Raw genomic sequence first — 26,362 nt, 5'->3', positions numbered from 1 at the left:
GTACAACTAGGAAGACTTGATTCCTAGAATCCATTGCTTTTGCTTTGGTTCCATTTTCATCATTACTATCAGGATATAATGACTTTAAGAAGGGAAAAAGACAAGGGTCTATATAGGGAAGGAAAGGCATTGATAAAGAACCCCAGGGAACATAGAGGGAAATTACAAAGAGGAAGGTGTTAATCACTTTTTTTTTTTATTGAAACAACTATCTTAGATAAAAATACAAAGTGCAAAATCTTTTCTGATGTTTTTCATTAACATGGAACATGCCCCCTGTAATGTGTACATTGAAAAAATAAGGGGGTTGAGGGATAGAAGCCAAAAGATAGAAAGGCTGGATGGTGTTTGTTCCTTTTATTTCATCTTGTTCTTTTCATTCATTGCCAGGATCATCAAAAATCCCCATAAGAAGACGGCAAAATCCAAGAAGAGGTCAACACCGTGTCAGATATATCCTTATCTCCATTCTCATACTTTTTTTATTATGAGCTGAGTATCAAAAAGGATAAAGCCACAAATAACTGCCAGTCCCAAATACAGATTCACCTGAAAGAGCAAATGAAATCCAAATAAGAGGTTCCCCAAAGAAGAGACAAAAATAAGGCTCATGGCAGAAATCAAGATGCCCCCTAGGAAGACATAGCCATGATGCCTTGCAAGAACTGAACTCAAGGTAAAACAGCTGAAGACAATTGCAGTTCCAGCCTAGGAGATGGGAACAATGTTTGGATTAGCAGTCATGCATAAATCCAGGGTAGGGCCCAGACCACTTCCTACAACGAAGGTGAATCCAGACACAATAAGAAGTCTCTTCTTTTCAGTTTTACAATGGTAAGGCATTCCTACAAGCCATGGGATCAGTCCTAAGCAATCCAAGGGGAAGAGCAAGCTGGTTGGAGTAAAATGTATAAATATGTGCAGGTATGCCCCTGTAGCTGCCAAATCATACAGAAGGAAACCAGTTATATCCCAACACAGTCTAGCTGGGGGTCCCACACAGGGAAGAATGGGTAGCCCAGAGGATGGCTGACAGAAAGCTTTGGCTCTGGTTGGCTTCTATCTGAAATTTTCCATACCTTCACCTATGTGAAATTTCATTTCATATCTTTTAAAGTCTAGATTGCATACAAAAATATGCTAGAACCCTAGAACCCAATTACTGATAGGCTTACAGATATATACAAGTTGATCTGTAAATTATATTAAAATAGCTACATTATAATATATCATAGTATAGTATAAAATAAAAATAGAACGATGGAATATATAAAACAAATACTATATAATACAATGATCGAGTCATAATGTAATAACATTATTTATATAATTAGTATATCTTATACAATGTTAAATTATATAACACATAATTATTACATTTTGATTATATAATATTAGTTAATAATATAATACATCATCAAACCACATCACATGTATAATCTGTGATATATTATAATATAATAATAGTATAATGTAGTACAATATAATAATAATGTAGTATAATACTGAATAGCATAGTACACTACAGTATACTATACTATGGTATGGGTTTGATATGGCATAGTATGGCATGATATATGGCAGAACATGACACAATATAGTATAATACAATGCAATATAATATGATAGAGTTTGTGTATAATGTGTAATATATCATAGAATAATATCATATTATATTATCCATAATATGTCATATATGTATAATAAGACGTTATGTTTTATTTCATTGCATTGCATACAGATAAATATTATATGTATGTAGCATCTTGAATAGATAGATCAATAGGTAGATAGCCTACATCTTTTTATGGATATAGATGTGATGTAGATATTGACAGATCTCTCAATCTCTATCTTTGTGGGCAGACCAGTGATTTTATCAGTATAAAGTATTCCTGATGGGGAAATCCTCTTCACTACCTGGAATCAGTAACTCATCTGTGACTTCTGCCCTTAGGACGTTCTAGGACAATGACTTGTTATGTGACTTTACCAGGCACACATAGCTAGTAGTCATAAGCCAAGGTCAAATCAAGGGCTTTCCATTCTCAAGACTAATCTTTAGCCACTCCATTGTCCTATAACTTTCTATGTCCTTATGTCCTTGTAATAATTTGTCTACAAGGAGAAAGAAAAGCACACACTTCTCCTTGGTGATCATTTTTAAAATGCAAAGAGGTCAAAGGCAGAAAATAATTTATAGGAGGAGTGAAAGGTGCTATAATTTTCAATGTGGAGCACAAGTTGTAATGGAAGTCGTGGTTGTCATAAGCTGTCAGGACTACTCACATATAAGAAGAGAGCATAATCACAGCTGTTCATAAATCTATGATGAAAACTCCTGGTTTTACCTGAGTATGTCACTGCTTTTATTAAAACAAAGATTGGAGCCTTTCCTATAACCGCCACTAACCCAACATATCTCCCTAATGCATTCAATGAGTTAAACAATAAGATTCTTTCTTCCTGGGACCCATTAACCTTAATTAGTTATCATATTGTGCTGTTCCTAGGAATTACATATAAATATATGTACAAACACACACACATATATATATACACATACGTGTGTGTATATACATGTGTGTGTGTATATATATATATATATATATATATATATATATATACTGATATACATATATGTAGGTGTATATGTCTCTATATATTTATATCTATATAGACATAAATATGTATAGATATAGACATAGATTAGAAAGTAGCCTTCTACCTGTGCTATTGAACCAGGCTACAAGCAGCAAGACTTGGACTTCAATATCACCTTAGACAATTAAATTAGCCAAGGTAAGTTTAACTTAGTCAGCTTGTGTCTTGCTTTCTTCATCTGTAAAATAAAGGATTTGAACTTTTTGGCCTCTTAAGGCTTAAGGCTAAAGAACCTCCAGTTCTATATCTATGAATCAACAATGTATGAGTAGTCATACCCCTTCCCTCCTTTTTTTTCTTTATTTTATAGGGGAGCGGGCCTGGACTTTAGTTCTCATAATGTGGACCCTTCTTCCACTGATATATATCAGTAAACATCTGCACATAAGTCTTAGAGAATTGCTTGAATCACTGAAAGAATAAACTATTCATTCACTCATGGTCACACTGTGTGTATGTGTACATAAATGCATACACACATAAACATACATACACACATACATATATACATATATAAAGATATACATGTATGTATACACACACACACACAGAGACACACACAGACTAAGATTTAAAGTTTACTTCTCATCATTCTCTGCCGTAGCAATGCCTTATCAGAAGAACAATCCATTATGGACATTGTGGACTAAGTTATATGAATAGGATTTCAAATTTTATCCATTTCTCTGTCCTCTGCTATTTGTGTACAAAAGGTAAAAGTGTTATTATGATGGACTTCATGGATTGACAGAAACAATGTCAGCAAAGGGTGGTACCATACATTCTAATAACTCAAATGTGTTAATGATCCAGGTCTCTCAACTTCCATTGTGCACTCTCTTTCCCCCATTTTCCTCTGCCTTTAATCTTCTTTCTCTTCCTTTTTTTCTTCTTCTTCCTCCTCTTCTTTCTCTTCCTCCTTCTTTCTTCTTCCTCTGTGTGTGTCTCTTTTTTTTTTCTGCCTCTGTCTGTCTCTGCCTCTCCTTCTCTGTTTCTCTTTCTCCTTCATCAATCCCTATTTCTATGCAAATGATTCTTAAATTTCCATATTTAGGTAAGATCTAGGACCTCTGGTCTGAGGACTTGCCAAGCCCTTTTCTAGGATGCTCATCCACCTTTGGTTTTTACTACTTTGTATCTATGTAATCTTGGCTGAATCACTTAATCCCTTCATCTCAGTTTCTTAAACCATTATATAATAGATGAAGTACATGATCTCTAGGGTCTTTTCCAGCACTAATTCTGTGACCTCTATGTTTTTATCTTCCAAGGAAGAAAAATATCAAGAGTTTATGGAAAATCAAATGAAAATAGTCTAAAGCTAGAGCTCAAAGATAACTATTTTAACTTGTTGTTAGAATCAGTCCTTAGCATTTTATATTAATGTCATGTATATCCATTGGTGACCAACCACATCATCAGATATCTCAATCAATGAATTCAGTGAATATAGAAGAAAAATGGAAAAATATACATATATACATAGTGCATATGTATCTATATATAAATGTGTGTGAATATATATATATACACACATACATATATATACATACATATACACATTTATATGAAAAATTATTTTTTTAAAAGACAAAGATGTTTGCTAAGATAGGCTAACATTTGGAGTTGTAAGATCACAAATATAGATGTATAAGGACAATAAATGTCATTTGGTCAACCACCTCTTTTTATAGTTAAGAAAATAGGCCAGTAAAATCGGGCCATGTTCACTTGGGTCTCAGATTCCAAAGTCAGTGTTCTTTCCACTATGGCCCCTTATTGTGAGATATATGTGTATATTTGATAAATAATAGTTTTGACTATAATTTAATTCTGAAAATGTTTTAAGGCTAACTATAAAATCCTCTAAATCTCAATTGTAAAGCACTATTAACATGACACAAAAATGCTTAGTTGGGACAAAATCTATAAAAAGCACTAAACATTTCCTCAAAATCCCAAAGTTAAAAAAACAAAAACAAAAACTGATGAAAATTGATAAAGGATTTCCATGATTGGAGTTTAAAAACATACATTGATGTAGTGAAAAACAAATGCCAGACTTGGAGTCAGGGACTTAGGTTTTGCTTATACCAATGCATTCTTAGAACAGTGTCATCCCTCTTCTAGGCCTCAGTTTTATATCTGTAAAATGGATTTAGACAGGTGATTTTTAAGGATCTTTCTTTCAGTTTACTTACTGTAAATTTTTACTTCTATGAACTAGCTTAAATTAGGCAACTGATTATGTTGTCGAATTAATAAGTTTTTGGTGAAAATTTGAGATCTACAAAAAATCCTAGATGATTAGTATATATATATATATATATATATATATATATATATATATATATACATACATATCCTAAGAAATGGTTTTCTGTATCTATACACAGATGACAATACTGATGCAGATTTTTGGGGGAATAATGAAGTAAAGGAACCCAGGAAAAACCTGTACTAACAAAATGAAACCTGCTTTTATTGTTTTACCATTTCCATAATTTTATTTTGAATTAGAGAGCAGTAGAACTAGAAGGGATCATCTGGTTGAATCTTTGTTTAAAAAAAGTTTACAAAATAAATATGATTTTAAAAGTACATTTTAGAATCATAGGTGGCAGGTAGGAAAGAATATACAGGCACATATTTACTTTCTTAAGGAGCTTAAATAAGGATAACAAATATATAAATGAAATGTAACACAAGTTATAAGTGCAGAAGAAGTCCATAGAAAATGATATGAGGGAGCACCTAGACAGTGGATAGAACACCTGTTCCTGGAGTCAGGAGGACCTGAGTTCAAGTTTGGACTTAGGCACTTAACACTTACTAGCTATGTGACCTTGGGCAAGTCACTTCATCGCAATCACCTCAGCAATAAAAAAATAAACAAACAAATAAATAATTAAGAGAGAGGGAGAGAGAAAAAGAGAGAGAGAGAGAGAAAGAGAGAGAGAGAGAGAGAAAGAGAGAGAGAGAGAGAGAGAGAGAGAAGAAAGTGTTATATGGATTTTTTTTTTTAAAGAAGACACTGCTTATAATTAGTCAGGCAGCCAAAAGCATTTATTAAGCACCTTTTATGTGCCACAAAAGGTAGCTAGGTGGCTCAGTGGCTGGAGTGCTAGGTATGGAGTAAGGAAGACTCAGAAGAAATTTCAGAAGTCAGTTTGTCCATATCTCTCATTTTATGAATGAGGAAAATAGTGTCAAAGAAAATGACATACAAGGCAGCTAGGTGGTGCAGTGGATAGTGTAATGCCAAAGAAACTGAGCAAGGCAAGAGATTAGAGACCAATTCAATAGTTTATTAAATGGAGAGAAATACTGGAACCAATGGATCCATGGTTGATCCCAGGGCTAGACGAGACTATCATCTCAAAGAGTCTAGACCTGAGTATTGGGACAGCAAGCTTTTTTATAGAATAACAAGAACAATGACATAATGGAGGTACCTAGGTGGGGATAATCTAATGGAGGGAGGTTACTGATATTCTAATGACATTTAAAATGGATAAACCTTTATCTTGTCAAACATTAAGAATGAATGTCCATAAAACCTTTATCTCAAACATTAAAAGGGAAAGGTTATAACCTGAGGCAGAATAACTAAATAGGACAATTGGAGAAACTGGGTCACAACATTAAAAAGGGAACTTTGGCACAACAGAGCACCAGCCCTGAAGTCAGGAGGATCTGAGTTCAAATCTGAATTCAGACACCTAAACACTTTCTAGCTATATGACCCTGGGCAAGTCACTTAATCCCAATTGCCTTAGGAAAAAAAAGTTACATAATCTGCCCAAAGTTATTCAGTCAATAAACATCAGAGATTAGATTTGACATACATTTTAAGTTTTTTTTCCCCACTGTATCAATTTTCCTGAAGGAAAAAAATGTCAGGTCCAAGGTACATTGTCAGTGTGAGTCACTTTTTTCTTTTTTAAATTTGTAGTTCATATCAACTATTTAGATATTTTCTTTTATCCGTCAATGATATAAGCGCTGAATCAAACAAACAAAAATAATTAAGCTGCATAGTCTCATAAGTAACAAAAAAATACCTCCATATACAACTATTATATATAGGTTGTAATACAAATTCTGGAGAGTAGAAATATATAAGAACATGGATGATCAGAAAGCAAGTAAGAAGGAGCAGTCCTGTAGAAAAATCATTAAGACTAAGAAACTTTTGTCATCAAGAATTGTAAAGTCTGGGTTAGCTCACTTATACCTCCAAGTGTGAATAGGACAAATTGACATCTCATGTTAAGAAATGGCCAAAAATCTTGATGCTATCTGAACTGAGCTGGGAGTCCTCATTGTTCTGTACTTTCTCCTTTCAGTTTTTCACCATTGCATTAGGCTCCCAAAAACCACACAGCAGCATTATGGCTAACGATGAGTTTTTATTATTTTTTCAGCCACCAAAAAGCATAGACCAGCTGAGCATTCCATACAAAACCAATGAAAGAGCCCCATAGATTTTGAAATAGAAAACATATCAGAGAAAGCATGAAACCTCTGCAAAAATGATACTGAACAATGAAAAACATTGTGTATTTGAATGAAATTGCAATATGGGCATTTTAGACAGTTTGTTTAGAGGAAGTCAAGCAAGACTGGTAAGATTCTCAACTGCTCCATTTCTAAAGTGAAATAGAAAACTGTGCTTTCCATATCTGCAATGGGCAAAAGCAGATTCACACATTATGGTTCTATTTATGGAATACTTAAATCTCTGAAGAATTCAAATTAAGGGTAAATCCAAAAGACCAAGGGAAAGTGGTAGCTTAGCCTCCCACATATTTTCAATCAAGGATTATGCAAAAGAAGTAGTGGAAAAGATCTTTCCAGAGAGAAATATAGCTTGGAAAGGAGGAGGTCCAGCTTCTGATTGCATTTATTCAACAAGCATTTATTAAGCACTTGCTATAAGGGATTCATTGTACTAGGTATTAGTATTACAAAAAAAAGCAAAAATATAGTTCTTGCTCTCAAGTATCTCACATTCTAAAGAGAAAATAACCTGCAAATAAGTATGTATATATACATACTAATCTCAAATGTATAGCTAATCTCAAAAAGAAGGCATTAATGGGGGACACAGGGACCAGAAATAATAATACTTTTCAATGTTGAGTTATTTTCCATTGTTTCCAATTCTCCATGACCCTAGTTGAGATTTTCTTGGCAAACATATTGGTTTGTCTTGTTGCACAAGTTTTGTGCTCTGCCCACTATATTACTTAGCTTTCTCATCTTCTGAAATATGGGATTTGACCTGAAACTTGAAGGAAGCCAGGAGGATGAGGCAAAGAGATGAAGTATTCCAGCCACAGAGGACAGGCAGTACAAAAGAATGTTCTCTTTAATGCAAGAGGAGAGAAAGCAAAGGAATAGGTTTTGTGGTCCACTGACATCTATGACACATTAAGAGAATTAGGGGAAGGCTCCCAACTCAATTAATGGATTCTCTGAGGTCAAAATATGAAAATATGTAAACAAAGCTCATAGACTGAGAAGACATGGTTAGTCTTTGATATCTGGATCTGGACAGAGGGAATAATATTGATGGAATTGTGGACATATTAACGTATTATTATATACCATATGGAAATGTTATTCTTAGCTTAAGAAATGTTTCTATGAGTCAGTGTAGGAAAATGTAGGATAACTATGGGCTTTCGCTGTGAAAATATAATTTTAGGAAATTTTAAAAAAAATTACGAATAGCAGCTAATAGCTTTAATTAAAGTGGAGCATATCATTTATGATAAGTGATTAATTCTGGCATCAAAAGTATAACATGGTTTCAATTAATTGATTTCCTAATTGATATTCTAAACTCTCGACTTAACCTATTATTCTAATGGTCTGTGGTTTATATATATATATGTGTGTGTGTGTGTATATATATATATATAATATATATATATATATATGTATTTGTGTGTGTATACATGCACAAACAGCATGTGCATATACATATATATGTGTACATTTATTGTACATTACTACATTTATAAAATATATATCATAAACATAACATAAGGAGCCACATAGTATTAATTCCATTGGATTTCACATGGGCAGAATAATTAGATTCTACTAGAGAATTGAGAAAAATTGAATATCAATTTACTTGAGCTTCTACCAATTTAATTTTTTTTATAGAATAAGATCAGGACTTCAGCTGTGAATATTTTATAGCTTTTCACTTAACATGCCATGAAAAAAATAGAATAATACAATTACTTCTGCCTTATTTTCAAATATAATTATTTCTCTAGCAAGAAGATTCTAACATTTTAGCTGATCAAAAGTTTGGGGTAGTTGTAACAGAACACAAGGAGACATTGTGGTATAAAGATTAAATAAATTACCAGAGTTAGAGTCAGGAGGCATTAGTTCTATTCTCAGCACAGCTACTTACTAGCTGTGTGATCATGGACAGGTGCTTTCACATTTGACATTTTCTATTTTTTTTTTAATCTGTAAAATGAAGCATTCAGACTAATAACCTCTAAGTTCCTTTCCAGCCTTAATCCTGTGCTCCTAAGTCATTATTTATATAAATATAACATACTGGCATTGTGTCCCATTGCATTTAAAGTATTTAAAAATTCCTGAACACCTTAGCCACTCTGAAGCAATTTAGCCATAGAAAGGGATAGAAACTGCATCTGTAGTCCAGTGGTTCATTGATATAAAAATTTTCAGGGTGAGGAAACTTTACCAGTATAGGGCAGCCACTTCTGTGCAATTTGTATTATATATATTTTATATAATATTTATATATTATATTCATTTATATTTTTTAAATTTTTATTTATTTATAAATATGCACATATTTATATTATATAATAAAATATTATGTAAATAATAATAATCTAACATTTGTATAACACATTAAGGTTTGCAAAGTAATATATATATATATCATCAAGTTTGATTTTCCCAACAAGCTGAAAGATAGGTAACGATAGATAAGAAAACTGAGGCATCTAAGAGACATAGTGGAAAAAAGATTGACTCAGAGTCAGAAAAAAAAGTTCAAATTTAGACTCAAACATTTTCTGGCTATTATTTCCCTTAATCTATTTGGACTTCATTTTCCTCAATCTGTAAAAATGGAATTAATAATGGCACCTACTTCCTAGGATTTTCATGAAGAGCAAATGAAATACTATTTGTAAAACACTTAGCATACTGCCTGGCATATAGTAGGCACTTAAGAACCTTCCTCCCTTCTTTCCTTTCTCCCTCCTTCATTTTCTTCTTTCCTTTCTTCCTCCCTTTCTTTTCTTTCTTCCTTCTTTCATTCCATTTGACTTCTCCCTCCATTTCTCCCTCTCTTCCTTCTTGCTTATTTCCTCATTCTTCTCTTCCTCCTTCCCTTCCTTCTATCCTTTCTCTATTCATCGTTCCTCCTCTTCCTGCCTTCCTTTTTTTTTTGCTTCTCAGACAAAGATTAAATAACTTGCATAAGGTCACCCAGATAGTGTCTGATCGTTGCTGTATTAAGTGACTTGACAATGGTCACACATCCAGCAAGTGTAAGTAAGCTTATCTTAGTTTTAAGATTTCCTCTCCAACTACTTCAAGCTGCCTCTGACTTGACAATATTTTTTTCTAAAAACTGGAAAAATTTGACTGTTACATGTTCTTCAACTGCCCTATTCAAATTCCTATAAAGTCTATTCCCCTAGAGTATACACCTTTCCTGTACTGCATTCTTCAATCAAACAGCCATCAGCATAGTTCTGAGGTTAACTCTTAGTGCTCTCAGCCCAAAGCTTGGGATTCACATCTCGACTCTTGGTTTTTGCCTACTGTGAGATTTCAGGGATGGCAATTAGCCTGCCATCTACTTTTTTCTTTAACCTCTAAAATAAAATTTCAAGGACAAAAAGAATATTTGAAAATTCAAACATTTTTGTAGAAGCAAAGTGTGACCAGTTTTGGTAGCTTCCAATTCCTCTCCTGTTAAGATCTCTCAAACTATTCTGTTTCTGCTTGTCCAAGAGTAGGAAAAAAATCTCTGAAATGGAGAGGACCACAATAACTCATCTAGCAAAAGTTTCCCTTGCCACTGGGAATATGCTTACAATTCCCTAAAACATGATAGTTCTAAGTCCTGCAGAAATGAAGAACTAATATATTTTTGCCAGAATATATTTATTGTCCCATTTATTTGCACATAGATACAAACAACCTGCAGAAAAGGGAATGTTAGGGAGACCTCAGATGTACATAAGCATACAGAGCTGTACACAATTGTTTTCTGATGCAGAGCTAATTTCAAACTATGTACATTTTCTTAAAAATCTGAAAGATCTTTGGAAATTAGACTGTATTTTCTTCCCCACAAATTGTTCATGCGGATCTTGGAGAGCTGACAATAGCTGAGTGACCTCATGCACCAGTCTGAAAAGGAGAGGCGGTCACTTATCAACTAAGGATTGCTAAATTGAGTCTATAGGATGAGATGCAGAGTTTAGAAGTCACAGCTCACCTTCCTGAAGTCTATCCAGGAAAACATAATCAAAGATGACCAAAAGGAAGCAGAGTAGATCAAGAAGAGAAAAATCTGCAGTCAAGAAAGTGCAGAGAGAATATCAGTGAGAACCTCCACTGAGACTCTTCACTCTTCCACATTGTTTTAGCAGTAAATGGTTTCACTTATGGAAACCATATATTCAAAACATTTGATCATTAGAAAGTGTCTCTCCTAAGGCTTGCCAGAGATCAGATTCCAGTAACCTGCACAAATAAAAAGAAATTGAGGGGCAACATTAGAAAAATAAGAGAAAAATCAATGACAGCAAAAAATTTAAACATTTTTGTGGTTATCAAGCAAAACCCAACAATGGAAATCTCTACTCATGAAGATACTTCTTTAATATTGATGTTAATTTGCCTCACAGACACTGTCTGAGGCTGAGTTAAGGTTCCTAAGGATATACTAAAGGAAATAGAATTGCTAAAGACAAATGAAATTGGCAATTAGTGTCATTCTCCTTGGGAAACTCAGTTGTAACAGAGAGAGCATAGACAAAGCTTTTGCTTATTGTATACTCCATCCACAACCAAGGCAGTATTATTTTGGGGCTCTAATAATGTAGTATAATTCTATCTTGCAACAATCAAGAACAGAATTATAGTGATGGCAAAATCATTTATGAGGGTATCATTTCATATTACCCAGATGGAAAATGAGGTGGGCTGGTCAAGTGGTAAAAGAACTAATTTAACTAAATAAATCAAATAATCATGGTTTTAATCCTAGGGTTCCATTTTCTCTATAATGATTTCATATCTCAGGACCACAATTTCTATGTTTATAAAATGGGTTTGTTAAAGTAGTTTATCCCTAAAATTCTTTTTATGTCTAATTGAGTTATTTCATTTGTGTCTGATTCTCCCAATATAATGATGTCATTTTGGTCATCTTGGAGATTAAAGGACAACAACCAACCAAACAATCCATCTCTAAAGATTCCAGATTCTATTGACTTTCAAAGGCTAATAATAATATGTGACTAAGAAAAGAGATAAAACAATTTCCTAAGATTAGATAGAGCAGAAATACAAAATTATCCCCTTTTTTATTAAAGATAATTAATTAGAAATATTGAGCATTGGTTAATCGAGGATTCCCTTGAAAGGCAATAAAATATTCAATCTGTCAGTCAAGCTAGTATTTTTAAAAAGCTATTATGTGTGAGAACTGTATTCATTTCTGATAATATAAAGGTAAAAAAATTAGTCTCTGCTCCCAAGGAATTTACAGTATAATGTACCCAGGGACCAGACAGGTGGGTTGGTGAGTAGTTGGGGGGAGGAGGGAAGCAGAAAAGTATTCTGTGTACTTATACCCTCTCTTCTGTAGCTTGATCAGTATCAAATACTTGACCACTTTTGTGAAAGTTGTTCAATTATTTGGACAACCAGCATTTATTAAGTTCCTACTATATGCCAATCCTGGAGATACAAAGACAACGTATAATAATCCCTGCCCTCAAAAATCTTACATTCTATGACATATATAGATACATGTATATATGCCATAGAATGTAAGCTTTTATATATATAAAAGAAAATGCTATTATGAGGGGAATCATGTCACTTCAACAAAATTAAGTATATGATGGTGATTCAGAACCAAGCCTAGAGGAGCCACCACATTGATCCTTGTTTTCTCTTTCTACCTCCAGAAAGAGGCTTAGTTTTCTTTTTTGACAATCAATCCTTTTAAATTACAAGCCATTGTTGTTATTATCATTGCATTTCTGTTATCCCTTCCCAGTGTGACATTTCTGCATATTGGATTTGGAGTTAGGAGAACCCATGATCAAATCCTGCTCCATGCTCTTAAGTAATCATGTATTCCTGGGAAAGTCAATCTTTCATAGTCTTAATTTCCTCATCTGTAAAATCGGGATAATAATAGAACCTACCCTCCAAGTTTGTTACCAAGAGCAAATGACATAAATCAAGTTAACCCAATAGACATTTATTAAGCATTTATTATGTGCCAGACTTTGGGCTAACTATGTGCCATTCATGAAGCACCATATAAATGTTATCCATGTTGGAGGGGTTGTGGGAAAACCAAAAAAAATAATACATTGTTGATAGAGTTGAGATCTGATCCAGATAGTTTGGAGAGAAATTTAGAACTGTTCCCAAAGGGTTATAAAACTTTGCATACCCTTTGTTTCAGTTTTGTCACTATTAGGTCTATATCCCAAAGGTAAAATAAAACAGGGGAAAGGACCTACATGTACAAAAATGTTTGTAGCAGCTCTTTTTGTAAAGGCAAGGAATTGGAAGTTGAATGGATTTCCATCAATTGAGGAATGGCTAAATAAGTTATGGTATGTGAATATAATGGAATGTTACTGTTTTATAAGAAATGTTGAGCAGGCTGATTTCAGAAAAACTGAAAAGACTTATATGAGCTGATGATGCTGAGTGAAATGAGCAATAGCAGCGAGATTATACTGATCAACTATGAAGACTTAACTATTCTCAGTAATACAATGATCCAAGACAATTCTAATAGATGTGGGATGCAAAATGCCATCAGCATCCACAGAGGGAACTATGGAGACTGAATGAGAACCAAAACATGCTATTTTCATCTTTTTGTTTGTTTATTTGTTTTTGCTTTTTCTTCTTGTCATTTGTCTCTTTTGTTCTGATTTTTCTTTTACAACATAACAAATAAATATTTTTAAAATGATTGTATGTGTATAACCTATATAAGATTGCTTATAGTCTTACAGAGGGGAGAGCTAAGGAAAGAAAGTAGAAAAAAACTGAACCTCAAAATCTTACGAAAATAAATGTTGAAAACTAACTTCATGTGTAATTAAAATAATCAAAAAATAAAATTTAAAAATTAAACATAAAAAATAAATTTTTAAAATATTATGGAGAAAAGTATTTTATGCCCATTTCAACTTTGTAATTTTTATAACAATGTTATCATTTGTAACCTTTGTTTCATTTTTGTGTTTTTATTTTTAATGATTTCACTATTATCACTTGACAAAATATTGATTTTGTTTTAAAACTGTTTTACTCATGTCTGATTATCTGTGACCCCATTTGGGATTTCTTTGAGCAAAAGATGGAGTGATTTGTCATTTTCTTCACCAGCTCATTTGACTGTTGAAGAGACTGAGGTAAACAGAGTTAAATGACTTGCCTAGGGTTTCATAATGAGTAAGTATCTGAAGCCAGATTTAAACACAGGAAGACAAGTGTTTGAAACTCCCAAAATATTTATCCCAATGATTTCTTGATCATTATTTCAATCTTTTTTTAGCTAAGGTACATTTCCCTCTAAAGGAAATTTTCAAAGGGAGATAATTAGCAAATCTACAACAAAATTTGCTGATAAAAAGCCATTCCTTTGTACTGTCCACTAGGTTAATTTCATAAAAAATGATAGAGTGGTAAAAGCAATGATTCTGGAGTCAAGGAACTTGGGCTCAAGTTTCACTTCTAGAACCTGCTAATTATCTAACTTTCAGCAAGTCATATAATCATATCATCATATAATGACAATTTTTGTTTTTGGTATTTTTCAGTCATGGGTAGATTCTTCATGATCTTATTTAGGGTTTGCTTGGCAAAGATCCTGTAGTGGCTTGCCATTTCATTCTTTAGTACATTTTAAAGATGAGGAAACTGATGTAAACAGGATTAAGTTATTCATCCATGATCACACAGATAGTAAGTGTCCGAGTTCAAATTTGAACTCAGTGAGTGCTTCTGACTCCAGAATGAGTACTCTATTCACTGTATAACCTAGGTCCTCAATTATAATAATTATTATCATTTATATATTTTTTCAAAATTTGGAAAACAAGAAAATATTTGATTTTATTCTTATAACACTCCTGAGTAGAAGAAGCAATTATTCCCATTTAACAGGTAAGTTAATTAAGGCAGCGAGAACTTCAGTGAATAACCCAGGATCACAATTCTGGTATTTGGAGAAAAATTTAATCTCATGTCTTTTTGACTTCAACCCCAATGCTTTAACTGTTGTATCATTTAACTTACAAAGTTTCAGTTTCTTTACTTGTTAAGGTTGAACTACATGGATTTTGAGACATTTCCATTTCTAGAGCTATGTTTCTATGAATGACCTAGTTCCACCTTCATGGTGCTTGCCATCTTTGGAAATTTTCAGACAGTATAGTAGTTCAAATAAAGCTATGGTTTCATGAGTCCTGTCTTTCTGATCTAACCTTGTCTACCCTGTTTCATTTTGAAACTTCCACCTTCCATATTTAAAATCTTCCAAGCTATAAAGTTCAGTGCACCATTGGAATTTGTCAACCCAGATATCAGAGGTAGGAAAATTAATAGATCAATCCTGTGTGATACAACTGAGTTGCTTAGTATAATTCAGATACAGGAGCTTGGTATAACCTGGTAAATTGTCAGGAAAGTAACTTCTTACATTCACCATAATCAGTCCCTTTGATTCTCTTATTGTCCTTGCTTTGGCCTGGCCATCCTAATAAATGGCCAAGATAGTGGTTCACATATATGATTCATTTGATCCTCTTAAAAAAATCCCATTTTAATGATGATGAGAGTGAGACTCAGAGAACTCAAGTGATTTTTACAGATTCAAATGAGTCCATATCAGAGAAGGGATGTGAACTCAGATATTCTCGATAGCAGATCAATACTTTATCCATTATATTGTCTCTTGTAGTACATTTGCTTTCTGATCTACCCTTGTATACCCTGTTTCATTTTGAAACTTCCACTTTCCAAATTTAAAATCTTTCAAATTAGAACGTTCAGTGTACCACTGGAATTTGTCAACCCAGGTATCAGAGGTGGGAAAATTAATAGATCAATCCTGTGTGAATGTCCTTCTTACTTATTAAAATACAATATTCTCAAAGTGAAGATCACCCAACCATGTCTCTACCTCCTTTATCTTCCACCCTTTATCCCTGCCTTGATAGTAAGTCATAAATGAAACTTTCTTTTTTAGAGATCAAGCTGTATTACTGACTTTTTTGTGACTATGATCCCCTAACTCTCTCTTCATCTGTGCAGATGCCCCAAAATATTCCATAAACATCTTTTCTTTGAGTTACTTGAGTTGAAATAAAAGTCTATTATATGTAATTCCACTTCCAAAATGCTTCTTCTCTGAAAGCCCATAAGTATCCCAAAGCAACTATAATAGATTGGGCATTAAATCAACACAAACACTGGTAGAAAAATGTAATAATTATAAATTGAATTGCTCTTACTGGGGAAGTATGGATGTGCCCTTAACACTTACTCATTTTAAAGATTCTCCTTTTATTTTGCTGTGGACATCTGCCCTGGTTACATATTCCATTCTCATTTTGGTCTGAGTACCACATATTGAAGTTATGGTATTTGGTAATAGAATAGTCAGGAAGGAGTTTATTTATGTTAGATTTATGCTCAAAGACATGATCATAATTGAAAACTGAGTATATCAGTTGTTTCAAATACATGCAAATAAATAAAATAAATTTATCTGAAAGTCTCACTTTAGATGAAGTAGAACAGATGATCTCGCTGATAAGTGTTATTTGTGTATGTATGCATGGATGTGCATGGATGTATACACCTACATTTACTTATATATATGTATGCACTTAGAGTTCACAGAACATTCACTTAAGCTTTACTTTTGTGGAACTTTTAGCCAAATGACAGCTTCCATAAAAATATGGCTTTATATTAGACAATTGGGTGTAGTTTATTTTCTTGTTCTGAAATAATGATACTAAAGATAGGGTAATATAAAATGGGGGGAAAGTAGTATATACTCCAGAGAACCATAAATATAAATATACAATGAGAAAAGGACTGGGGCTCCTCTTTGTTCAACAGTATCATGGATTTTCATATTATCACTCACAGTATGCTAAGCTGTTTTCAAAACTCTGATGGGGAGTTGCTTTGTAAATTTCTGTAAAAATTTGCCCATCATACTATTAAATGTAACCCATCAGAGGATTCATATACTGGAAACATAAAGTATACTTTCTGCTCTTTAATTAACTCTTAGAATTTTTCAACATGTTCATGCGTAAAGTATTACAGGAAAAATATATTTTGAAATTGGATGGTAGATATCTTTTCTTCCATTCTCAAATAGGGACTCTCAGACTTACCACAGATAGTTAATCAAAAAGATTCAAAAGCTCAGTCTATGATTTCTATTTTCTTGAAAACTGGAAGCTGATCAGACAAAGGGTTTCAGTCACTGGTATGCTGGTAAATATTTAATAGCTGATTCTCTGGTAAACATGGCATACTTTTAAATTTAATCTGCATCATTAGTATTTTCTCCAGCACTTTTTAAAGTCTAGACAATCAACAAAACAATAAATAAAGCCTTGATTTTTTTTGTATTTGCTGATTTCTAAGCTGTAAAAATTCACACTAAAAATTTAACTATTTGTCTCTAGGGAGAGTTTATATACTGCCTGGCTTCTTCAGGCTTACTTTGAAACCTGACTATGCTTCTTTCAATGCCTTAGGTAATTTAACTTAGTTGGCCCTTATTTTTCTCCTTATATAATGAGAGGAAGAGAATGAATTAAAGTATCTCAAATTTTTTTTTCCAGCTCTAAATCCAGATATCCTAAAGAAAGAGTAGTTTTGTTTTTTTTTTTGTTTTTTGTTTTTTTTTACTGTAGAATACACTCTCTCCTCCCCTAATTCATGCCTTTAATAATCAGATATTTTTATGGTGGCATTTGGAAAATTGAATACTCTGCTTTTTCATCAGAAATGCTTTGACTTCAAGATCAACTGAGCCACACAGAACTTCACAGGTTCCAAAGTAAATTATTCACAACATTTCCCTTTAGAAAAAATGTATATTTTTGTGTATATACACAATTACTTCAGTGAAATCTTATACCCTTAAGCTTTTTTTTAATCCTTGGAAATAATGCATATTAGTGTATAACAACCAATAATACCCACATACCAATTTTTCCTTTAAACTAGAAATCAAGCATGCTTTTCAATTAAATAGACTCAAAACAAATTTAAGGGTCTTCAAATAAGAGAGAAGTGAAAGAAAGATTCACTATCTCAGATGATGAAATATTCAATTGTGAAGAGTTCTAATTAGTTAGCAATCTTGCCATATTCTTATTTGACAGACTGAGATTACCTATTAATCACTGATTAAAAAATAAAAGTTTTAGTAGAACAAGGTTCCCTCTCTCATTCATTAATTGATCTTGGTGTGATTTGAAATATTGTAAGGCATTTTGTGAACCTTAAATATATACAGAAACTATAGAAACAGAACTTTAATGTGCCAGGTATAAAGATAAGAAATTAGGGAGAAGTTGGTTAGGAAAAAATGATTTTGTTCTACTTTCATTATGCCAATCATTTTTCTCCATTGCATTCCTGATTGCTTGTAAATGGTGGTCTTTTTTTCCTTTCCAAATAGTTTTCCTGATGCTTTCAAGGTCTTTCCTAAAATTTAGGGCCAAATTGAGACCTATACTTTCACACATTTTGTCTTTTATACTAGGTCTAATAGATTTAATAGAATGGCGATTGGTCATAGATAGAGTGCTAGCTACACTAAAGGGAGGAGAGCAGGAAAATCAAAGCATAGTTCCATCCTGGTTTTTGTAGGCTACTTCTTTAATACAGTTACATAATAGCTAAATTTCACTTTTGCTGATTCCCTCAATTTCAATCTTGAAGATAATCAGTATTAAATGATTTGTCCAGGGTCACACAGCTACTAAGTGTTTGAGGTGCCATTTGACCCCAGGTCCTCCTGATTCCAGGGATCAGACTCTATATACTGTGCCACTTAATTGCCTAGAGTCCCCATTTCCAGTCATCCTGCTCTATTTATCTTGCCACCAGATTGAATGTAGTATTCAAAGGAGATGAATCCAAAGGAGAAAGTAAGGCTGGTGACTTTGCAGAGCTTACCCTTGCTTAAATCTAGCTCACTTGGCATTAATACCTTAAGGTAATGGTCCTTTTAGAGAACAAATGAGAAACAACAATTTATATGTGTATTAATAAGTACCCCACTGAAAACTGTACTAAAATGGGCCATTTTGGTGATATCACCCCACTTCTCTTCCCTTTTGCCTTTTCTCTCCCTTCTACTGCCTTCTACTTCATTCCTCTCCTTTTTCTTTCCTTTCCCTTGCCTTCCCAAGTGCCCTCAGATGTGCATACTTTGCCCAAAAGAGTATAAATGTTGATCTTGAAACCTGAGCAAGTTACCTTAGAGTTTATCACTAGGACTAGGTTTTAAACTCAATCACTCTGATTGTCTTACATTGACCAACAATGGGTCCCAAGCCATACTTGGTCATTGTTTGAATCGTAATTGACTCAGAGTGAATGTAAATAACAGTTCTTTCTGTTTGGGCCAAAAATCATAAGAATCTTTTCCTTCCAGTTTTTTTTTCCCTTTTTGATTAGACAAGAGAGACCATTTTCTTAAATCCTTATTGGGCATTGCCTCAGTCAAACTGAAACAGATTCAAGATTTTGTTGAAAAAGGCCTAAGTCTCTTCCTGTATCCAAAGCCTCTCTATTTGACCTGATCTTTATCTTCCAAGTATGGTTAGTGACTCTGCACAGACCTCTCATGTTAAAGCAATTCATTTTGAGAACAAAGGACAAACAAGAAGAATAACAGTTTCAATTAATCAATCAATAAATATTTTTTATTATAGCTTTTTATTTACAAGATATATGCATAGGTAATTTTTCAGCATTAACAATTGCAAAACCTTTTGTTCCAATTTTTCCCCTCCTTCCCCCCACCCTCTCTCCCAGCTGGCAGGTAGACCAATAAATGTTAAATATGTTAAAAGTATAAATTAAATACACTATATGTATACATGTCCATACAGTTATTTTGCTGTGCAAAAAGAATCGGACTTTGAAATAGTGTACAATTAGCCTGTGAAGGAAATAAAAAATGCAGGCAGACAAAAATAGAGGGATTGGGAATTCTATGTAGTGGTTCATAGTCATCTCCCCGAGTTCTTCCTCTGGGTATAGCTGGTTTAATTCATTACTCTTCCATTGGAACTGATTTGGTTCATCTCATTGTTGAAGAGATCCACGTCCATCAGAATTTATCATCATATAGTATTGTTGTTGAAGTATATAATGATTTCCTGGTCCTGCTCATTTCACTCAGCATGAGTTCATGTAAGTCCCTACAAGTCTCTCTGTATTCATCCTGCTGGTCATTTCTTACAGAACAATAATATTCCATAATATTCATATATCTGGTACTCCTCTTTACCCTTTTCTACAACCCTGGACTTGATCAGTCAGGATCACTTCAATCCTTAACTTTTGTCTATATCACCTGTTAACCCAATGATGGTTTTAGATGTAGCTCCATCTTTTTCTTTTACAAACAGAAACTATTAGGAGTTAATTTTAGTATTTGTCATGGCATGATATAATCCAAACGGATATTAAAGATCGCCCTTCTTTCATATTTAAAAAAACAAACAAAAACAAATTGTTTTTGTTTCCCTAAACTTTTCTGTTTCTCTTCTTAGATCCTCAGATCCATTCTAAGCTGTTAGAACCATGCTACACTGTCAGCATTCTCTATTACCTACCCTAGTTTTCATTTTTAAATACATCAACTAATTCATGGCTACATGGCTATACCATATTTGCATTCAGTCATTTTTTAGTCATTTCCAATCTTCAAGACCTTATTTTGGGGTTTTCTTAACAAAGATACTGGGGTGCTTTGCCATTTCCTTTTCTGGCTCATTTTATAGATTAGAAAACAGAGGCAAAGATAGTTAAGTGACTTACCCAGGATCACACAGCTAGCAAAAGTATTTGAGGTCAGATTTGAACTCAGGAAAATGATGCTTCATTACTCCAGGCTCTGTAATGAGTAAGTACACTCTGTGTAACACCTAGCTGCCCCATACTATTTGTAGTCAAATAATTAAGCAATAGAATTATTGGCCCAATAAATATATACTTTTTAAAAGGTAAACGTAATTCTATCACCTATATTAACACTGTCAGTGGGAGATAGACATAAGAAGAAATGGTACAATTACAGAAAATAGGTAGATATTCGGTTAGGTACTTATTTTCTCATTTTATTATCCATTGTTGTTGATCTTTTTTTTTTTTTTTGAAATGAGGAAGACCTAGTTTCAAATCCTATACCTAACTGGTATTACTACTTCATGGCCAAAGACAACCTCCTTAAACTCTTATATTGCTTATCAGTAAAATAACTGCAGTATCTATTTAATTTATGTATATGTGTGTATACATATATAAACATTATAAATACACATACATATATTATATATATACAGATATATGTGTTTATACACACACACACACACACACACACACACACACACTTATTTGTGTCTCTCTGTGTTTTGTCCTTCTCTACCCAACTCTTATTCTCATTGGTAAATAAGTATTTCAGGAAGGGGAAGCATGATTCATATCCTTGAAAGTTATATTATTAATCATCCACTTAGTCTAATTTTTTGTTGTTGTTTTCTCATTTGAGAGCTAGCCAAATATTTCAAAGCATTCTTTCATTTACCTAGCATCCTTCCTGTTCTTGTTAGTAAAACAGATTCAGTTTCATATTACTTCCTGTCTGTAGTCATATAGACTCCTTTCCTTTGATTTATTCCACATATTACTATACCTCTATTAGTTAAGGATACCTATTTTTTTCTTCAAGTGGGTAGTATCAAAACGATCATACTTTAGTTTTACTGACTTTTAAATAAGTCTCTTCAATTTAAAGAATTACCTTCCACTCAAAAAATGCATAGAAAAATTAAGGAATGTTCAGGGTGTATTGAGGACTCCTACACTATATTTTTTGGAGTCTTTATCAAAATGAAACTTAAGATAGAAGACTCAGAGTATCTTGGTAGAAACTTTTAAAAATTCTTTTTCACAATAATATATTCATAGATCCCAGAAACATAGAATTATACCTATAGTTTAGGGGAAAATGTTCTAGAAAGGTGAATCATGAGTAGGTCTGCAATCTTCTGGGCTTGTCTCTCTAGGGAAATTGTTTGTAGAATTGGCAAAGTAGAATATCATTTTGGTAGATGATTCTCTTCCCTTTTCTGTAATGCTAAAGCTAAATACCTAGTTACAAAGAAGTGCATTTATTTTCAAAGATTTGAAGATGAGTACAAATTCTTAAAATGAAATAAATCAACTTCAAGTGCTTCCTGATTATAATAAAGTTAACTCTGGATTTAAAGTAATAAAATCAAAATTATCATAATTGAGAGCCATAAAGATACCTTTAGCCTGGAACTACTTTGTGAAAAGCAGGAATTTACATTTTTAAGCTCTATTATACTTTATTTTTAAGTCTCAGAAAAAAATGTTTGTTTTCTTTCCTGCCCACTGTAATAGACAATTTTCCTGATCAATAATTAGCTACCTACTTCTAAATCTTGTAGTTTTGAAAATGACATATGTGAACTTGAATTTTAAGACCTGAAGATAAAGACCATATGGTATTGTTATAAGATAATCATCTCTGCTATTGAAAGAGACTCATAAAATTATAACAAAGGTTAAATGCATTTCCATTTTGTTGTACTTTGCTATTTAATACCATTCAGCAATATTTTTGAATGGTCTATTAATTTATTTGTCTTTATTTTTAATATTCTTTTTCTTTTAAATTTTTACTTGCTCACTGACAAGGCAAATAAAATTATATTAATTATACATATGAAGTCATTTAATCATATCACCAAAAAAAGAAAATTAAAGTAAAAAAATTATACTTTAATATTTATCCAGAATTCATCAGGTTTTTTCTCTGGAGCATTTTTTTTTTATCATGAATCATTTGAAATTGTCTTAGATCATTGAGTTGATCATAGTAGCCATTTTTTTCATAATTGATCATCATTACAACATTGCTTTTTCTGTGTGTAGTCTCTTCATTCTTTTTACTTCACTTTGCATCAATTCATATAGAGCTTGCCATGTATTATTTTTTTCCCTGAAATTATCAACCTTATCATTTTTTATAGCACAATTTCATTTAATCACAATCATATGCCACAACCTGCCCTCCAATTGATGGTCATCTTTAAAATTTCCAAATCATTACCATTATAAAAAACTGCTCTAAATATTTTTGTACATATAAGTCCTTTACCTTTTTCTTTTATGTCTTTGGGTTATAGACCTAATAGTGGTATTACTTGGTCAAAGAGTATGTAAAATTTTATAGCCCTTTGAGTACAGCACCAAATTCTTTCCAGAAATGTTGAAACCACCAATTGTTTATTAGTATATTGATTTTCCCTCTAGCATTCTTCATTTCTGATAGGTGAAAGGTAGTATCTCAGAATTGTTTTAATTTTCCTTTCTCTAATTAGAAATGATTCAGAGCATTTTTTCACATGACTATAGATAACTTTGATTTCTTCTGAAAACTTCCTGTTCATATCTTTACCATTTTTCAATTGGGGAATGGCTCTTATTTTTATAATTATGACTTGATTTCATATATATTTGAAAAATGAAATTTTTATCAGAAAAACTTGTAAAATTTTTAATATGATTTCACTATCTATAGAAAAGCTTTTTAAACTGTAGGTCATAACTCCATATGCGATTGTGTAATAATGTGGGAGTCACAAAAAAGTTGGCATCAATAAGAAATACCAAATATCCATTAAGATTTAATTCTTTACATAAAAATAAATGAGCAAATCTATTTCATTAGTATGCAAATTTCCTTTTATCTTTAACAAATGATATAACATTATATGTATACCAAGGAATTTTTTAAAAATAAATTTCTTTATGATGTATTATCAGTAAATGTTTAATTTGAAAACGTATTTTTATACTTAACTACCTGCAAGAGGAAAAAAGTTTATGAAACCTAATCTATAGTACATTTTAGTAAAATGCAGTTTCCCTGATTATCTTTTTTAATCAGTTTAATTTTTATTTTTGCTTTGTCTGAGATCATGATTGCTAAGACTGCCTTTTTTATTTCATCTGAAGCATAATAGAGTCTTCTCCAATTATTGGCTTTTTGTTTGTTTAACTCTCTGTGGCTCTGTTTTAAGTGTGTCTCTTCTAAACACCAACTATTGTTAGATTCTGAGTTTCTAATCTCTTTTGTTAACTCTGTTTTATGGATGAGCTCATCTCATTCACATGTAGATTTATGATTACTAACTGTACATTTTTCTCCATTCTATTTTCTTTTCTTTATCCTTCTCTCTTTTTATTATGCTCCTCCTCAAAAGTTTACTTTACTTCTAATTTCTAGTTTCCTTAATCGATGATTTCCTTTATAATGCCAAGTCCCACCTTCTTCCCAACCCCTCTCTCTTATCTCCTTCCTCTCCTATTTTCCATTTGAGTAAGATATTTTTTATATCACTGTGTGTGTTTGTGTGTGTATTCTTCCCTTTTTGAACTAATACCAACAAAAGTGAGATTCAAACATTGCCCACTCCTCCCATTGCCCCTTCACTACAAAAGCTCTTGTATACCTCTTTTGAGAATTTCCCTCTTTATTTTACCTCTCCCTTTTCCCTTCTCCTAGTATATCTTTTTTTTTTTAATCACTCCTTCAATTTTTTATTTTTGGAGAGTATCTTAACACAGGCTCTTTCTACTGCCCTAATGATAATAAGGTTCCTGGAAATTATATCTATCATTTTCTCATATTTTGTCATTTATTTAGTATTAAATTTCCCCCTAATTATAGATAAAAACAATATTTAACATTTGTTTTTAAGCTTTGGGTTGCAGATTGTTTCCCTTCTTTCCTTTCCACATCTCACACACCCACTGAGAAACCAAACAATTTGACATAATTTTATACATGTGTAGTCAGGCAAACAATTTTTATAATAGTCAAGTTGTGAAAGAAAACATAGACCAAAAAACAAAACAAAAACAAAAATCCTAAAGAAAAATAAAAGGTAACCACTCTTAGTTTTTATAAAATTGACTTAGTTCTCTATATGTTTGAGAAAAGAGGCCTTTATCAGAGAAATTTGCTACAATTTTTTTTGCAGTTATGATTGGTAATTTTATCCTCCCCTAACTCTACTTATTCTATCCTTTCTTTCTTTCCACATTGTCCCTCCTCAAAAAACAAACAACAACAAAAAACACTCAGAAGTGTTTTGCTTCTGACTCCCTCTCCCAATCAGTCCTCTCTTCTATCATTCTTCCCTCCCTTTCTCTTATCTTTTTCTCCTTCTACTTTCCTTTGGGAAGGACAGATTTCTAGGCTTGGTCGATCATTGAATGTGTATGTACATTTTTTACTCTTTGAGCCAATTCTGCTAAGTTTGTGTTATTTGAACTGTCAATCCATGGTGCTTGAATTGTTTCTTTCTGGATGTTTGCAAATTTTTTTCCTTGATCTGTGAGCTCTAGAATTTGACTTATAATATTTCCAGGAGTTTTCATTTTGGGATCTCTTTCAGGAAGTGATCAGTGGATTTTTTCATTTTCTGTTTTATCTTCTGTTCTAAAATATCGGGGAAGTTTTTATTCATTTTTTTAAAAAAATGATATGAGGCTGCTTTTTTGTTTTTTGTTTTTCTTTTTTGATATTGGCTTTCAGATAGTCCAATAATTTCTAGGTCAGTTCTTTTTTCAATAAGATTTTCCACATTGTCTCCCCCCCCCCATTCTTTTGATTTTGTTTTTTTGCTTCTTTATTTCTTGTAAAGTCATACATAAACTTTCATATGCTCAATTCTAATTTTTAAGGAATTTTAATTTACTTAATAGTATTTTATTTCTTTCTATTATATGTAAAAATAGTTTTAAAGATTCACTTTTGTAAGATTTTGAGTTTTAATTATTTTTTCTTTTTCTCTCCCTTACCTCCCCTACCAGATAGCATAGGTTACACATGTACGGTCATTTAAAATATATTTCCATTTTAGTCATGTCATGAAAGAAAAAGCAAGACAAAAGATAAAAACCATGGAAAAGAAACAAACTAACAAACAAAAAAGGTGAAAATAGTATGCTTCAATTCTCATTCAGTCTCCATACTTTCTTCCCCTGGATATAGTTCTCATTTTTTATTACATATCTACTGGAATTTTCTTAGATCATTATA

At 32.5% G+C, this 26,362-nt stretch overlaps 1 pseudogene; it reads right to left on the bottom strand.

Moving 5' to 3' along the window:
• Positions 1–213: 213 nt before the first annotated feature.
• Positions 214–26,362, bottom strand: part of LOC100926306 — a 129,153-nt pseudogene continuing 103,004 nt past the window's right edge.

This window comes from Sarcophilus harrisii, chromosome 4 (assembly GCF_902635505.1).
Source record: "Sarcophilus harrisii chromosome 4, mSarHar1.11, whole genome shotgun sequence".
In the NCBI taxonomy this organism is placed as follows: domain Eukaryota; kingdom Metazoa; phylum Chordata; class Mammalia; order Dasyuromorphia; family Dasyuridae; genus Sarcophilus; species Sarcophilus harrisii.
The sequence above is the reverse complement of the archived record's forward strand: the minus strand, read 5'-3'. Positions and strand labels throughout refer to the sequence as shown.